The sequence below is a fragment of the Larus michahellis genome, chromosome 12, assembly GCF_964199755.1.
Source record: "Larus michahellis chromosome 12, bLarMic1.1, whole genome shotgun sequence".
In the NCBI taxonomy this organism is placed as follows: domain Eukaryota; kingdom Metazoa; phylum Chordata; class Aves; order Charadriiformes; family Laridae; genus Larus; species Larus michahellis.
The window spans coordinates 13,334,841-13,352,683 of record NC_133907.1 but is presented as its reverse complement, the minus strand read 5'-3'; the positions used below and the strand labels follow the sequence as shown (position 1 = coordinate 13,352,683).

General features: G+C 50.7%; 1 protein-coding gene across 2 annotated transcripts in view; it reads left to right on the top strand.

The window, feature by feature from the left end:
• The first annotated feature begins 8,509 nt into the window (after nt 1–8,509).
• The window catches only part of PPP1R16B (protein phosphatase 1 regulatory subunit 16B), a 62,149-nt gene continuing 52,815 nt past the window's right edge, over nt 8,510–17,843 (top strand). Inside the window, exon 1 of one of the 2 annotated variants that reach the window (XM_074605082.1) lies at nt 8,510–8,614. The gene's annotated coding sequence lies outside the window, so the exon portion shown is untranslated. Of the gene's footprint in view, nt 9,088–17,843 lie in introns of both variants that reach the window. The other variant, XM_074605083.1, reaches the window with a different exon arrangement.

The following is a 17,843-nucleotide window of genomic DNA, read 5'->3' as shown; positions in this document are numbered from 1 at the left end:
TGCCGTCTTGATTTTTGTTTACTCATTAGGATCTCAATGGAAAGATGGTCTTTCATTTATTCTATAACATTAACAAAGCCTCTTTACTGGAACACATACGAAAGCAATTAGAAAAATCTTGACCTGCGACAGATGCAGAGCCAGGCCTGGACTGACTGCCGCATGCACTGAGACAGGAGAAAACATTCATCCGCCTCGCTCAAAGCTCAGTAAAAATGGGAAAAGTCTGGGATGCTGCAAAATAAAACCCAGGTTTGCGGCAGGAGTGACTTGTGAGTTCCCATAAGCGTTTATGCACAAGGTTTGTTCTGCGTATGTTCTCCTGCTCTGTTAAGTTGTCTTGATACATCATTAAACCAGGTCTCAGTAGCCTCAGGGGGGAAAACAGAAATCCCGGTGTTGCTTTTAGTGCTGTGCGAGTTGTGTAATACCGAATATACAATTAAGGCTAGATACCTTAACCTTGAGGCTGTGTTTCTAGTGTCGAGTAACTTTGGTAAAGGGCTGAGCTTCTGGTGCCTCCTGATGTGTCTGTTGGTGTTGCTTAGTTCTCGCTGTTCTTAATTGCTGATTATTTAAATGTTCATTTATGGGTTTAAAGAGCAAAGGCATTGTATCCTCGTTTGGAAACACTGTGTGTGTGCGTGACGGGCCAGATTCTGCTGCTGCTGAGAACATAACCCTGGTTATCCGAGTGCTGCTGCGACAAGTCTCTTGTGTCTGTAACATCACTATCAGGGCACCTGACTGGTAAAGCCACCCTTCTTATGGAGCAGAAAGTCCTAAACATGGAATAAGTGCGTTTAACTCCCTATAACCCGGTTGCTGATTCTCACAGCTCTATGTCCCAGATGGAGCTCTATGTCCCAGAGCAGCCTGTAGCTGCTCGGACCCGGAGTCCAGTCCTGCTAAAGCTAATGGGAGGACTTTCATTAACTGTAGAAACTAGATCTGACCCTGAAAGATGGACAAAGGCTTCTAACACTCTTGCTGCTGCTGAGGCTTTTATGCCTTCAGCTATCAAATGTGTGCTCGGCTGAGCAGCATCATTAAAGATGCACGAGCTCTCAGGATCTCAGTTTCCCGGCGGGGCAGGCGCGTGTTGCCCAGGGCTCTGAGTGGCGGCTCTGGCATTAAAAGTCTCTTTGTGATCTTTTACTTCAAAGATAGTCGAGACCTGGTGAACTTGGAGCACCTCTGAAGTCAGGCCAGCTGGGTACAGCTCTCTGGTATGCTGATGGAAGGACTTACTCAGAGTCAAGGGAGGGTGATGCTGGCCATTGAGGGGCTGCACTTTGGGCTGCTGGTCCAGGAAACCATCACCGTAATCACTCTCAGGACCCGAGTGAAAGCCCCAGAGCTGTGGGAACAGATGGAGAGAAACTCCCCAGGAATTCACTCCTCTGGAAAGCAGAAGGTGAATCTCCTCAGGCAGCAGAACCAGGGGATTGAGTTGTCTTCAAGACGTAACATGGCTCAAGGGTTACGTGCTGCAAGTGCCGGCCCAAGCCAAGGGCTTGGGGTTAGGATGCAGGAAACCTGTTTGCAGCTTCCCTGTTCCAAAGGGCTCTGAGGCCAAGTTTTTCCCTGATGATTGGATCCGTAAACAGATTAAACAGTTGCAGATCTAAACAGAAATGCCAGGCACACCCTGAAACACTTCAGTTTGTCAAATACCTGAATGCTGCAGAGGATTTTATGGCTAAACATTCTGTGCACTTAGTGTAAATCAGATTATTGTACCATATTTGCTTAAAGTGGGGAGAAAGCTCACAGATGATAACAAAGCACTGATGAGTTTCAAGTGCAGTGCACAGGAGATATTTGAATTAATTCCCAATCAAGGGGTGTCCAATAGAAAATGGAAGGCTGCTTAATGGGACCAGTATGTGATAGTTGGGTAGAAAACGTCAGGTTTCTCCTCTGATAGTGCTCTGACCTTCCCTCTAACCACCACAATCCTCTGCAAAATTGATGTTTGCTTTCAAAATCAGTGTCGCTGTCTCTATTTATCACCAGACTTAATAAAGCTGCCACGTCCCTGTGACCTAGGGGTATATCTTTGGGTCTGGGCTATCTCCACAAATCTACTACTTTTAACAGACGAAAGAAGCCAGAGCTCGGAGAAACCTGTAGCACTTCAGGGGCTTCTTAGGCAGGTGTAGACCCCGTTTTGCTGATGAACCAAACTTGCCCACACGGGTCTGCGCTGGGTTTCTGTGCAAGTCTCTGCGTTCTGTAGGTGTAGCCCCCAGGCTGCAGAACAGGAGCGTGGCAGTTATTTTCCAAATTTCTGTCAGCTTTTTGAAATATAGGTGAAGTATCACCCCGGTTCCACAAATGAATTATAGGCTGGATGATTTCTTCAGGGCCAGAAAGAGAGAAATTCAAGGACACCATCAGGAGTGATGGCTTTTTTCAGTCAAGGGAAGGGAGTGGAGAGGACTGCCAATAAAATAGCATTGTTTTATCTAAAAGCTAAAACATCCGTCAGTAAAATCCAGTGCCGAGGTGTTTTAGAGGAACACCTTGCTTTGCCTAATGGGATCTGTTCTTTCTTAAAGCCTTCCACACTGACTCTAGGGCTGTCCAGAAATGCCTGTTTTCAGGTGGCCAGAGTATCTTCCTTCTGATTGAAAGCCCTTTTGGAGGGTGTTTTTTGGGGTTCCCCTCCTCATGCGTTGCTGTCATGTTTAAACTCCCTAAGATAGCATCTATTGCTAATACGTTAGCCCGAGGAGCTTGTGCAGCACCAGAAGCCTGCCATGCTTTTATGCCTTGACTGTAGGTTGTGTCTAGCCCTTAAAACAGCTTCCCCTCAAAGCTTCTCACAGGCATAGAGATACCGGGTTAAATCAGCTTATTTCTGACCTTCAGAATTTCCAGCCAGATGCAGAGTTTGCACCTTGAGACAATCTTTCTAATTAATCTTCCCAACCTGCTGCGAAGAAGGTAAGTAACAGGCATTAACTGCGGTCTGAGGATTGGAGGAAAGAAACAAGATGCAGAGTTACGATAATGGAAAAGGTTTTCGGCCCCCAAAACCGTAGGCAGAAAGAAATGTAGTGCTGCCTGGGTGGTCTTCATCCAGAACCTGCTGGAGATGGCACCTACCCCACACATTTCTCTGCTGCGGCAGGAGGGAGGTCACCACGGGGGACATTAAGCATTAGAAAAGATGTAGGGATTAATTATGAGATTAAAGCCGCTGTTACTGAAGATCTGCTGCTTCTTTGGTGGGCTCTGCTCTGCTTGTTATTGCAGCGTCTGTGCAGAGTTGGGAGGAGGAAACCACCACCAAAGCAACCCCCCCAAAAGCAAGCCCCTGTAGGACTTCATGCCAAGCACCCAAGTGACCTTATGGGCATGCTCACCTGAGGCAACGGCACTGGAAGTGCCTCTAACGAAAGCTCTCAGTACAGGCGCCAGTGACGAGGTGGGGCAAGAGGTGCCCGTTCGTCAAGGCGGAGGACGAGGAGGAGCGTGCCATTAATAACGGGAAGGCAGTTTCACGCTCAGTGCTGGGCAGGCGGCCAGCTCCTAACCACAGGGATTTTAACTCACAACCTTGCAAGCCGTGGATCTTTGCCCACCAGCCTGTAATATTTCTTTCCTGTCACGGCATGAAATCTTCCATAGGTCGACCTGGTCCAGGCTGATCAAAGGGCTGGAGCACCTCTCCTATGAAGACAGGCTGAGAGAGCTGCGGTTCTTCAGCCTGGAGAAGAGAAGGCTCTGGGGAGACCTTATGGGGACCTTTGTGTACCTGAAGGGGGCCTTCAAAAAAGCTGGGGAGGGGCTGTTTGCAAGGGCATGTAGCGATAGGATGAGGGGCAATGGCTTTAAACTAGAGCAGGGCAAGTTTAGATTAGATATTGGGAAGAAGTTCTTTACACTGAGGGTGGTGAGACACTGGCTTAAGTTGCCCAGAGAGGTGGTGGAGGCCCCATCCCTGGAGACAATCAAGGCCAGGCTTGATGAGGCTCTGAGCAACCTGATCTAGTTAAAGATGTCCCTGCTCACTGCAGGGGGTTGGACTAGGTGACTTTTAAAGGTCCCTTCCAACCCAGCACGTTCTGTGATTCTTTACGCGTGTGGAGAGGTTTGCTCTCCAAACGTGCTCCCGGCTTTTGCATCTGCAAATGGCTCTTCTTCTGGGGAAGTCCTGGGTGGTGACACTGCAGCGTTGCTGTGGGCCAGTGCTGCTGCCGGAGCTGGTACTGAACGCTTTGCTCGTAGAGAATTGGCCTTTGTGCCTACGGAAAAGAGGAGAAATTAGTGGCAGCTTTTAGTGAGGGCGAGTTGTACAAATATTGAGAGTTGATCAATTAATCTTATTTCTTCTTTTGGTATGTTTACAAGGTACAAACTGTCATTGGCACCATCCTGAGTCTTAATTTTTCTGTAGCGGTGAGGATACGCTTGGATAACTTGTTGGACTGCTGGGAATTTGTTGTGCCAGTTCACTGGCTCCTGCCCAGTTTGGCGTAGGCTTTCCTAGTGGAGATGGAGTACTGCTCCTCAAGGTCAGGGTCCCTTCTGCCAGCATTTGCAAATATGTTTTTTTACTGATTTGGTGCTCAAATATGAAAGATGAGTTACTTTTGACTTTTGCTGCAGCACTTTTTTGCTGCACTGTACCACACTGGAGCCAGATCTGTGCACCCTTTTGTTTTGCCTCCTGGTTTATTCTTTGTCTAATCTTTGATTTCCTCTCATGGCCTTCTCATGGCCTATCCCAGATCTAACCCTCCATCTCTTTTAGTCCCACGTTTCTGCTGCCACTTTCAGCTTTCCCTCAGTGTCCTCCTGTGCCCTCTTCTCTTACCGATTTCAGCACTTTCCAAGCCCTTGAATCTGTTGGTTTTTTTGCTTGTTGTTTGTTTTTTACGGAGAACAACTAATGTCAAGGTTTTTGCTCATATATCTTTCTCTAAGATAGTGTTTCACCACTGGCAACCCCCGAGTTTGAGCATTGTTTCCTCTTCTTGTCCCTCGTTGCTTCCTTCTAGACACCCCACACCCTGCAGCTGAATCTCTCCTCCCCTGCCCCGCCATTCCCCTCGCGCCGCACCACTGACTTCCTCCCATTATCTCAGATTGAAGCCTCTTACCCTCACCATTAAGACTGCGAGATCGCCCACTTCCTTCTGTTTCCCCACCTCCATCTCTCCCACCCTCATCTCCTGCAGCCTCCCAGTGCTTTCCGTGCCTCCCCTGCCCAGTTGGCCTTACCTCCTGCACGGGGCAAGCCCCAGAGCTCGAAGCAGCCTGTGTTCACTGACTGTGACCAACTTCTGCCTTCACTTCTTGTCTCGTGGCTTCTTTCTTCTCCCCAGCCCTTTCTGGGCTGCCAGATGTTGCCCATGAGCATCGCCACACTGGAGAGTGGGTTGCTCCCCTGCTTTGCAGAGGCTCGGGCTCGTTTGCCGTGGGTGTAAGTATGGACATGGTCTACTTGCTTGCCATCAGCCTTGCTTCTTAGCGACAGCACCTCTTAGCTGGAGTGAAATACATCAGGTGACCTTTAAAGATCATGAAAATAAAACTCTGCCAGGGAACTAAAACTGTAGAGATGGAAGCGTAGATTGAAGAGGAGAGGGGGACGATGGGGCAGCACCTTCATCTCGTGCACGGAGCTGCTGGCACAGCTCCTCCTACGGCGCTCGGCTCCCGCTGCACCTACCTACGCTCAGCCGCTTTCTGCTTTGACAAGCTGTCACCACGCGAGCGTACGATGAAGCAGCAATCACAACCACATGCGCTCTCTGTGCCTGCAGAACAAGGACACGACTTTTGCTGTCCCCTCACTTCTACATTTTTTAACTCAGCGCAGCCCCAAGACCAGCAGATCCTTCTGTGCCTCTGAGTTAGGGGGTCTGCTCAGTGTCCTTCAATCACTGCAGCTTTCTACCTCTCTTGTTAATCCAGAAAGCTCGGTTGGTTGCCAGCGTCTAGTGTGACCCCTGAGTGTGTTGCCCAGAGAGGTGGCGGATGCCCCATCCCTGGAAACATTCAAGGTCAGGTTGGACGCGGCTCTGAGCGACCCGATCTAGTTGAAGATGTCCCTGCTCATTGCAGGGGGGTTGGACTAGATGGCCTTTAAAGGTCCCTTCCCACCCAAAGTATTCTATGATTCTATAATGTATGTGTTATAAAAGCACGAGAGAAAAACCCTCCCCTTAGAGCCGGGTGAAATCTTTCCAGCAAACAGTGAACTTGCTAAAGAAAGGAATTTGAGGGACCAAAACTAGGTGTGAAATTGGATTGAACGCTGGATGAGATAGAGATGCTGGGAACTGGGTCTTTGAAAATGCTGGATGTTTTAGTAGTGCTTTTTAAGAAACCTCACTTTTGAAATAGCTGGTTGTTCGTTTGTGTTTTTTTTAAACTGAAATCTCTATAATATTTTTAAGTCGTACAAGAAAGAAAACTTGATGCACTGAATTTTGACTGCATTAGGAAACAAACAAATTGTATTTCTATTCTAGCTCTAAATCTTTGTATTGGCACCCGAACCAAGAGCTTTGATTTGCCGGCAGAGCGGAGGACGATGCAGATGCCCGCGGGCTCTCTCTGGCGTGCTCACCCCTCCCTCTGCCCTCAGGATCTCCAGCTACTCCATTCCTGGGCTCTGGGCACCGCAAGAGCCTGCTGACGTGGTAGCTGGCCTTGTATCTTCCCAATCACAATGCTCGTACCCAAATTTGAACAGAAAAGGAGCCTTTTTTTTTTTTTTTTGATCCTCTAACTGTTAAGATGCGTTTCGGCTCCTTACGCTGACTCACTGGTGTGGCACGGCGCCAGCATATGTATGTGACTCCCCCCGTCATTACCATACGTGCCTCCCAGAGCAGCTGTGCTTACAACACACTTTAAATAAACAGACAACTGAATTATGGACTTCAGAGACCGGTCCGAAGCTGCTTGGCTCTCCAGCGCCCTGGGCTAAGGCTCCGGCTGCCAGACTCGCTCCTTGGAAAACCTGCACGACCCAGGGCTGACGAGGTCTCTGGCTGGTGAGGATCTAAGTCTAGTCCCAGATCCATAATTAACCTTTAACGTGGCTAAGAATCTTCCCCTTTCTCCCATCCTGTGCCTGCACCTCTGTGCATTCCACAAGGAAGACATGGATGTACTTTCTTCTCATCAGTTTTGTTTTCCAGATTTTTGCATGTACAAATGCAGTAATAAGGCAAGTTTGTACGGTTAAGGCATGTCTCCGTGTGTCACTGGGTGACTCTTAAAACATGGTTCTGCCATGTTGCAGCAGGAGTATTTGAAATCTGGGTAGAGCTCCCAGACGCTCATCAGGGCAAATTCCCACCTTAAACAGATCCTCACGCTCTGGATGATCCCTCACAATCAGGTACAGCTACAAAGATCCAGGTTTATTACCCATAAATACCAACCCGCACACTGCCCTGTTCAAAGGAGCGAGTCACATTTCAAACCCAAAGGCGTTGGTTGGGGTAGAACGTTTTGGTGAAACCCCACAGCTCGATGCTCAGAGCTGTCTCCTCGTTCATCTGTTAGATCTGGGTGGGGGCCATTTCCCAAGGAGAAACAGGGCCGATGGTGATTAATTCTCCAAACCTTCTGAAACCTATTTCACCTCGGAAAAGGTGACCCGTCCCAGACACAATATCTGACAGCAGCATGAGGCATCCTCTCTGCTCCGCTCCCAGACGGTGCAGGGGTGAGTGTGGGCTCCTGAGAGCTGCTCCCTGGCCCAGGCGGCTTCTTGGCTTCTCTCCCAGCTCCGGTGACTGGCTTTGACTCCGGGCAAAGACTCTTACCTTCCTCTCTTTATCCATAAAATGGGCATGAGGCATCCTTCAGGAATGGAAGTTGTTTTGGGCATCAATCACCCAGCTTTTAAAGCTTGCCACGTATGTTACTTTAGGGCTGGCTTTTAGTTTCTCCTAAAAAAAATGCTCTGGGACCCCGTCCCTAGCGTCGACTCGCTGTGTGGCAAACAGGAACCTGCTGCCGGGATGGGCTATTTACACCGCAAAGGAAAAAAAAAAAAAAAAAAAAGAAAATAAAGGCAAAACATTTTCTAACCCGGATATCCTCCCCAGACCTTCCAACTTCAGCACAGGCAGCAGCATCCCGCATCCCAGCCAGCGGTCAGGACAAATCCTCTCGATGAGCAGGAAGGCCGCCACCTTCCACCAAAACTTGAAGACCTTTTTTTTTTTTTTCTTTTTTTTCTTAAATTAAAAAAAAATAAAAAAGAAAATATTCATTTTAATTACCCCCTTTCCCAGCCACATCCCGATCCCGATGCGGACAAACCGTCGTTTTTCCCAGGGTCCACCCTGCGCCGCGGGAGGGGGAGGACCCTCCGCGATGTCCCCCGGATGGGGGGCGCGGAGCGGGGGATGCTCCCCCGCTCCGCGCTTTTCCACCTGCCGGGAGAGGCCGGGCTGCGCCGCCCCGGCTCCGCGCCCCCCCCGCGCTTCCGCGGCCGCGCCCCCTCCGCGGCTCCACCTCGGGGAGGAGCCGCAGCCAGAGCCGGAGCCGGAGGCGGGCGGGGACCGGGGTTTACGCGGCGCCGCTGCCGGCCGGGGCGGCGGGCCCCGGGTGCGCCTGTGCGGAGCCACCGCGGGTGAGTGCGGAGCCGGGTGCGGGGGGATGCAGCGGGCGGGGCGGTGGGGTTCGGCGTTCTCCTTCCCCCGGGGATCCCGGGTGTGTGTGTGTGTGTGTGTCCCCTCCGCGTCCGTGTGTCCCCTCCGCGGGGCCGCGGATGTTCCGCGGGGTCTCCGCAGCCTCCGGGGCAGCGGCCGCAGTCACGCCGCGGAGTTTGGGTAACTCCAAGCCCTGACCTGGGGCTGGCGAGAGACACCGAAGTCAGGTAGCCCCGCTGCCTGCCTTCCCCTGGGTGGCATCTTGGGCACCCGGCGAGTCCCCCAGTAAATTTGGCTAATCTTATCTTGGGCGCGTTTGATGATGAGGATGCAATTAGCTCTGTAAGGCAGTTTTTACTCCGTTGATTGGCGTTGGTGTTTAAATACACGTTTGTACCCTGGGTCATCATGCAGAACCCAAGAGGATGAAGATGTGAACGTCTCGTGTGTGCTCGTGAGTGGCTTTTCCGTATTGCATTTAGAAGCGCTTTCCCTTTTGGCGTGATCGGGGTGGGGAAGAAATATACGGGAGGCAGCATAAATATGAGCAACCGTAATTCCTGAAATGGCATCAGGATTGCAAGGGCTGGTTTCTGTGGGAGATGAAGGTCTTTCTCGGAGAGAGTCTCCTTCAGTTTGTAGCCCAGGAGAACTTCAGCCCCAACTTCAGCCCCTTCTCCAGCTCCAGGGTCTGAGGTGTCCGTGCTGGTAGAAGTGCTTTCAGTTGACTCTGACGAGCCAACAAGTTCACGTTTATAGCTTAGTTATCGTGAAAAGATCTTTTCTGCACTGTGATAACTGCTGGAGGAGGAGGAGGAGGGTGCTTCAAGCTACAATGGAGCAGCAGAGAAAGTGGCTTCTCAAATTGCCAAGGAAAGCAGAGGGCTCACAAATCTTGGGCGGGGGGGGGGGGAACCCTAATGGTTTGAGCCCTCCTGTGTTCCCTAAGAAACGCTCGGGGAACCTCGGGAGAAGCGGCTGCCTGGGCTGCCCTCGCTGTCACCTTGACCCAGCCTTCCTTGCCCCGGGTGCCCTGAGCCCCGCCGTTACTGTTAACTACTTTTTCACACATGGAAGGGCCAAGCGCTGTTAGGGCAGAAGGGGTTCTTCTGGCTGGGACTGAATGTAGTCTGGCGGGGCATCGTGTTCGTTGTGAAAGACGTAATGTATTAAACCCTGAGTGTGAAGAATACTTTTTCATTTATGTTTTCCCCTTCCTTGTTTAATCTCTACGCTATGGGTTGGGCCAAAAACTGCCGATGATATTGAAAATACTCTTATTACATTATTTATATGGGGTTTGCTTCATGTCCTGAGATCCCTCATGAGGTTTAAAAAAAAAAAAAAGTGCTTATTTTCCTTCTGACTGGAAAACATAAGTGACTATTTAATAAGAAAAATAAGGTTTAAAGTGTTGAACTTCAGATATCTGTGGTGGATGTGATGAAATGCAGAGATACCGCGTCTTCTCTTTGCCATCAGGACCACGTGTCCGGGCTGCCCCTTTCTAACAATGTCTTCTTGTTGAGTCTGTCGTTGCAGGAAAAATGACTCTGTGTGAGCGTGCTGGTACCAATTGTACCGGCCCCTTGGTGCTTCTGCAGCCACTTTGTTGGAACCTTATTTTCCCTTGGTTTAATAATTTATAAAACGCCTGTTGCCTCTAGGCACATTTCATCCAGTAAGAAGAAAAACATCAACCAGTGTTTACTGGTTGTGGAGCCGGAGGTTGACAAATAATGAAGCTTTTGTAGATGAGGGGATGCCACACTTTTTATCTCATATAAACTCACAAAAACGCAGGGTTTGTGCTAAAAGTCTTCCCGGGGTGTTACTCCTTTCTTATCCCCATCCTTAAAAAGGTCTCTTGCCCGCTGGTGACAAGGTGGGTCTTCCCTGTGACCTTCCTTAAGCTGTTCTTGGGTCTGCTTCTCTTTTCTGCGTTTACCTCTGTCTGACTCGAGCTTGGCAGCTCTTCGGTATTTAATGGTCATAGAGAAAGATGGCACAATCAGGCCCTACATCTTCGCAGGCTGAGCTGCTTTGGCATGAAAGAGGTCAGTCTCTTTTGGGGCAATAAATTGCCCTCTCGAATCCTCTGCCAGATACTTACGAGCCACTATCATTAACTGCGCTTTGAATCACTCATTGAGCTGGAGGGGGGAAACTGGCCTCCAGTTCTTCTTGTCTCCTTTGAAACTGCTAAATGATGATTCAGTGACCTTAGTGGGCAAATCAGATCATCAGCTAATTGGCCCAAGAAGAAAAACTTGCTTGATATCAAACAAACTGATTGATGCTGGTCTTCATCCTGAAACCCTCCGCTGTCCCAGGTGATATCCCCAGTTTCAGATACTTACAGGGTTTTCTTGTGGCACTGGGAAGGGGGCATGGTAAGCTCTTTCTGTTAGCCATGCCTGTGCGTGGCATCCCATCCACCTTCAGCAGCTTTGGAAGGTATTGAGGAAAAAAAAAAGAAAAAGCATCAGAAACGTAACATTTCAAGCTTGCCTTCCTCTGTGGACAGCCCTCTCCTCTGCCTCTGAGGCGGGTGAAACTGTTCACTGGCATGAAATGTTTTTGGAGGACTTGGCTCTGCCGGGGATCCCAGAGCTGAGTTGAGGGAGGGGGTGAGAGCGTGACGCCGGGCCCCAGCTCATCACCTTGCCGTCCTCGTCCTTGCTTTGGCAAAGCCCTTTTCAGGAGCGATGTGCCTCTCCCCAGACGTGCCTGGCAGATTTGTGGCCCGACACTGGGAACATGGGTCAGGATTAGCCCCGGCGTGGGGAAGGAAAGGTGCTGCACGGCTGGCCAGGGCCGGGGCAAGCGGGACGGTGCGCTCCGCCGGCGCTAATGGTCGGCCTGACCTCGCTGCTCGCTTGCTGGCTGAAACTAATTCAGGCTGGCGGCGTCTCTGCAAGGAGGGCTGTAATTGCAGGCAAGTGCTGGTGTAGAAGCATCCAGGCTCTGCACGTTCATCGCTCCTTGCTCCGGGAGCCGCAGGAGCGAGTGGGGATGTGTGAAAGGGGTCAGCTGGTGGCTTTTTGCAAGGCTGTTAGTCGAGTGACACCACCTCCCAGCATGGCCTTGCCAGTTGGCTCATCCTTTAGGGAAGTTTAAAGAGGCTTATCGCAATCTTACTAGAAATCTGTCGTCTTCTATTAATCTACTCGTCTCTCCTCATCTCCTTTCCACGTGCTCCTTTGCTCATTCATCTCAGCTGCTGCCGGTTGACACCGGCTGTGCCGCTTGCCAAAGTGCTGCTGGTTGGGACACGGTCATCTGTAGGCTGTCATGTTTGCAGTCCAAGATGTTTTTTCTTAGTATATCACAGAATCACAGAATGATGGGGGTTGGAAGGGACCTCTGGGGATCATCTAGTCCAACCCCCTGCCAGAGCAGGGTCACCCAGAGCAGGTGGCACAGGAACGCGTCAAGGAGGGTTTGGAATGTCTCCAGAGACGGAGACTCCACCACCTCTCTGGGCAGCCTGTGCCAGGGCTCTGCCACCATCAAAGTAAAGAAGTTCCTCCCCATGTTTAGGTGGAACTTCCTATGTTTGAGTTTGTGCCCGTTACCTCTTGTCCTGTCACTGGGCACCACTGAAAAGAGCCTGGCCCCATCCTCCTGACACCCACCCTTTGAGTATTTATAAGCATTGATGAGATCCCCCCTCAGTCATCTTTTTTCCAGACTAAAAAAGACCCAAATCCCTCAGCCTTTCCTCCTAAGAGAGATGTTCCAGTCCCCTAATCATCTTGGTAGCCCTTTGCTGTCCCCTCTCCAGCAGTTCCCTGTTCTTCTGGAACCGGGGAGCCCAGAACTGGACACAGTAAAATATATATATATAGATACTATATTTTTAATATTTTTTTTTGAAGGTGGATGGGCAGCAGAGCCTGGGTGCTTTGCTGGCGGGGGTGGAGGTGCAGGGGAGCCGTGGTACCCGGGAGCAATCGGGCTCCAGCTCCGAGTAAGCCAAAGCCCTCTCCCACGCCAGGTCCTGCTCAGCGCGGAGCACAGCGTGCCTTGCAGCAGCATAAGGGACTGCTAATTGCAAACGTTAATCACCAGCTGCCTGCACCTTCCCCTCCAAAATCAGGATGGTTCCCACGTCGGGGGGCTAGCGCTGTGCTTGGCGCCAGCAAACAGTGCGGACGAAAGGCAGCAGGAAAAAATGTCAAATTTTGGGAGGGAAGGGAGGTGAAGGGGGTGAACGCTGTGCAATAATTCTCACAATAAAGCAGGAAAGCATTCCTCGGTGGGAGCTGGTGGTGCTGGACCGCGTCTGAACTCGGTGGCACCCCTCGGCACCGCTGCTGGCTGGGGAAATGGCGCTCTGGGAGTAACGCGGTTCTTCCTGCTGGACGTTTTCCTTGCAGGTCTCACAGAAGCGTGTCGCTGCTGGGGTTAACAGCCACAGAGGCACCAAGGGAAAAAAAACGAATAGCTTGAGGAAGGCTAAGCCTTAATACCCATACAAAGCAAATAAATGGTGTATCATTTGATGTGGATCAGGTGAGCTGGGAAATCTCTGGCTCTAGAAGGCCGGGTAGGAAATGCAAAGCTTTTGACAAAGGTGGCGTGGCTGTCCCTGCTCCCAGAGCCAGCATCCCTGTGCCAGTACCGGTGCTGCCGGGAGCCGCCTGTCTGCCGCTCCCCTCGGCTTCCACAGGGATGTGCTTTCCCCTGCACAGCACCGTGTTTGCTATCCTTGAACGTTGCTAGCTGGCGGGGAAAGAGATCAGTGCGGGTTTTTTCCAGAATAGTCAGCTGACTTCATCCCATGGGAAAGTGGTTGAAAAGCAGGAGACAGGTGGGTTGGCATTCCTGCTTCGTAGCCTTCCCTAATTCCAGCAGGAGAAGGATAAACGGAGAAGTGCAGTTGCTGGGTCCTTTTCTATGTTTGCATTTGAAAGAGCGTGATAGGCTGTGATTAATGAGGCTAAATGGAAGCTTGATAAATGGTAAATTCAAGTGAACCTCAAACAAAAATGGCTTTATGAGAAGGCTTTTGCTTGCGTGCAAAGCGCGGGCTGTGGGTTTCATCTGGTGCTGTGTGGTTTGCGGGTGGCACGGGCTGTCCCCCTGCCCAGGTATGTCCCCATAGCTGCCGTGCAGCAGGTCCTGCCCCAGCCGTGTCCCAGCCGCCCCTCCTGCAGGCCCTTGGTTCTTTCCTGGTTTAGGTGAGCAGAATGTTTCCAAATTCTGGCTGTGGGATCTGCATCCCGGAGCCCTCCATGTCCCCATACCCAGGCCCTAATTAAGGATGCTCTAAAAGCAGCAGGCCAGATACCATGGCCTTGCAGATCAGAACCGTTGGCCTAATCTATTTTTAAAGTGAATTAAACTAGAAAAAGGTACTGCCACCCTAGAATAAGAAGCCACCTGGGGAGTTAACCCAGAATAGTTGTTCTGCTTTGAATTCGCACCCTATCTCCCTTCAAAATAACTTTCCTTTCCATATATGCAGGCACCGTAAGCACAGAATACAGGGCAGGACTTAAGCAAGATCATCCAACAGAGCTAGGAAAACATCGTATTTTTCCCAAGGTCTTCCCTGCATCACCTCCCGGCAAATCCACACACGCTTCTCAACTTAGACATCCTTTTCTGTAATAAATCCGCCTTGTTTCTTGCTCGATCCGCGGCAGAGATCTGCACTCCTTTCCCACCCCCATCCCTGTGGTTTGCTGTAGCACCCTGACCCCCAGCTGCCCGCAGCCCCCTCTGCTCTCCTCTATCCAGCTTTTGCGCTGGTCACACACCATGAAACCAGCATTCCGGGCGCTCACCTCCCCAGATTTCCACAGCAAGGTTGCCCAAAGATCTTGTTTTAGGCTGGATGGGACCTTATCACCTCTCTCGGCGTGAGCACTAGGTAAGAGGCAGCATCAGGTGCCTTTTTCTGAGCTGGGGCTGATAACCCGAGCTGGGCATAGGTGGCAGGCGTAAATTATTTGCAGCGGCTGACCTGGGCGCTGCTCTGGGGCCGCTCTCGTCTTGCCTTGGCTGGGAGGAGGAGTGGGGATATCTGCACGGTGTTTTGAGTTGTGCTGAGACACTCTGCTGTGACACCGCTCCTTCAGATTTGTCAAGCTCAAGTTAAATGTATATAATTTTAACATCTCATGATTCCTTGGGGGCTGACTCATGTTTTTTTGGCCTGAATGAATCATAGCTCTTGAACACCATTGCTAAATTCATTATGCAACAATTACAGGGTTGGAAATGCCACCCTAAGTGCACACAAACAAGCTGGCAGCAATTTTCCCCTCCTTTTCTCTTGCCCCGTGTTGCCAAGAGACCTCCCTTGGGAGTTTGCTCATTAGCTCTTGCCTCTGCCCTGGGGGTGAGGGGCTGCGCCTTGGGGCTTTGCCCTTGGGCTGGAAGGGGCAGGAGGTGCAGTTGGGTGTTTCTAGAAGAGCAGAGAGGGGACAGCCTAGGAGGGAAAGCTGGAGATGCGCAGTTTTGCTCATCAGTGCCAGTTGCCTTCGTTTTGCCCCAAGCGCTCCATGTGAGGTTATGATGTAGTCATGGCACCTCTAATGATCCGTATGGGGAAGCCCCAGGTATGCAGCGTTGCTCTACGGTGGCTCCATGTGGCAATATTGGATGTTGTCAGCGTTCCACAGGCACAAATTCTGCTTGATTCCTTGCTCAGCAGCTCAAAGGCCAAATACGCATCGGAGGAGAAAGCCCGAGGAAGACGTGAGCCCCATGCTGGCTGTGAAGTCTCCAGTAATGGCCACCATCATTTTCTCTGCTTCGTGGTGCTAAGCTGAGATCTGGGGATTTGTGTAGGGCTTGGCTGTTTATTACTGAGGTCTTGAGCAAGGGTTCATCCGGTATGTGAAATTAAGAGGGGCTTTGTACTGGGTGGGCTTTGCTTGCAGACGTGCTTAACCCACCCAAGCAGCTGGTGGGAGCTGTGCTATAGATCTGCTGGTGGGATGCAGAAAGGACCATCTCCACCATCTGCAGGATCAGGTCAGATTTCTGGCTTTAACATGCCCCTGCGACCTGAATTCGACTTTCGCTACCAGAACACTGATTTTTCCGCCATCCAAATAAAACTGCTTCTCAGAACAAATATTCAGCTGAGGTACATACGGAATGGCGGGGTGGGTACCTGTGCCTGGGAAGCCCTCCAGAAAGTCTCCCTTAAGAGCAGCCGTTCTTCCCAGCTGAGTTCTGGCCCTTAAATCTTGATGTCTTTGGGAAGAGTTTCTCCCCTGGGCAGGTCTGGCTATTGGCATATCCAGGCATGCCTGCGCATGGAGACGGTGGAGAAGGATGGCTAAACCTTGTGCTCATGGGTGGACGACGTTCTCCTTGGTTCTACTTGGCTTGTGGCAGCAGGACTTGTAATCCCAGAAATGCAGGAACGAAGTCAGAACTAGACTGACGAGGAGGAGAGCAGAACCAGCAATTCTGGTACCATGTCATAGTCAATTTAAGGTGAAGTACCCAAAATCATATTTTTGAACTAAGAAGTGATAAATATTTGATGAAAGTGAATGTCAGAGCAACTGTATTGTCAGAGCAGCAAGTCAAGCCAACGTACCATCTCTGACTGCGGCCAAGAGGAGATGCAGAAAACATGGAAAGTAGGGCATGTATGGTGACGTGCGGGTTGATAACTGCGCCTAAAAATAAGGTACTTTAGAAACATAAAATCTGCCTCGCAAGCAAGGCAGTGGCAAGCTGCTCTGAGTGCCTGATTTAAGACTGAAACTGGTGATGTTGGCACCGCAGAAAGCTGCGCTAACGTTTTGTTAGCGTTTAGCTAGCAAAACATTTTGCTTCAATCTGATGGTTTGCATCTAAGATAAGGCAAGTTACTCCAGAGCTGTGCTTGGGCAGAGGCGGGAGCGAGAGGCGGTGGTGGGGCTCTTGGTGGAGATGCTTTTCCTCAGCCAAGCCCCGCCGGCGGCAGCCTACTTCCCGTGCAGGATTTCTGCTGATCTGCGTTTTAAGGAGCCTTTGTCCTCTTGAAATATTATGGTTCAACTTTCTAGAAGGTGCACTTAATAATATTCCTGCAGGCTTCAAGGGGAAACGGTCTTGATGGCCCTGCGGTAGCGGTGTCTGATCCTTGCTGCCGTTGTGGATGGGCTGGTAGCGGTACCCTACCGAAACTGTTATGGTGCTGCCCGTCGGAGCGTTGCAGGGAAGCCTGACCCGCTATGCTGGAGGTCTGACAGCATCAGATCAGCCTCAGGAGCCCCTTCTTGCGTGCTGGTGGCCGACCTCGCCCTGCAGAGGCTAGGTGGACAGCAGGATGAATTTTTTGGAGTGGAGGGGTGATGTGCGCGTGGTGTAGCGGTGGAATAAGTAAGGCATTGAGGAGTCCACCAAGGTATAAGGGTCATGCCTTAGACAATAAATCTAGGTGTTTGAGCGGTATGGAACAAAACATCTTGCACTGTAGTGTGGATAATTCATTTTTCCTAAAGTCTCACCTTTTTACTCTTCCAGCAGAGCCCGTGGGCACCCCGCTGGTCCCCCCCACAGCAGAGGCAGGTGGGCAACACCATCCTAAGTAGAAGTTTGGGCTCCCTGATGGATGCAGGATGGGTCAGAGGGCACCTTTTTGTGTTATTTTGTTGAGATCTTTTGAGGATTATTGAAATGGTTATAGAAGTGCTCAATAATGTCCATAAGCATTAGAGTTGAAAGCATTTTGTTAGCAATAATTAAACACAACTGCTATTTAAAAAAGAATAAATCAGATTGTTGGGAAGAGCATCCTCTCTTAAATCTCCCACAGAATCGATACTCCTCCTGTCAGGTGTGTAGCAGACACTTTTAAATCCTGTCGGTCGTATTCAAGCCCACCACAAAGCAGCGCTTCTTAGCAGTCTCCCAAAACCCCTCTTCGTGCCATGGCGAGCTGGTTGGCATGTTTGGCTCTGGCACCTGGGTGGCTGTGCCCAGCTGGTGACATCTGTCCCATTGCCGGGGGCAAATGGCCTTGCTCCCGTGGTCTGGTAGTCTGGGGACCTCTCCTACCTTCTGCACAAGCTGATGCGTCCCGCTGGACCTGACCTTGGATCACTCTGTGCCGTGGTCTGGGTGTCCAGCTTGGAAGTAGTTATTATCTCTCGATGTCAATGCTGGTATAGCAAACTCCAGCGTGGATGTGCAGAGACAAGTCTCCTCCTGCACACCAGCATCATCTCGCAGCCTGAACCCAGCATGTGTTGT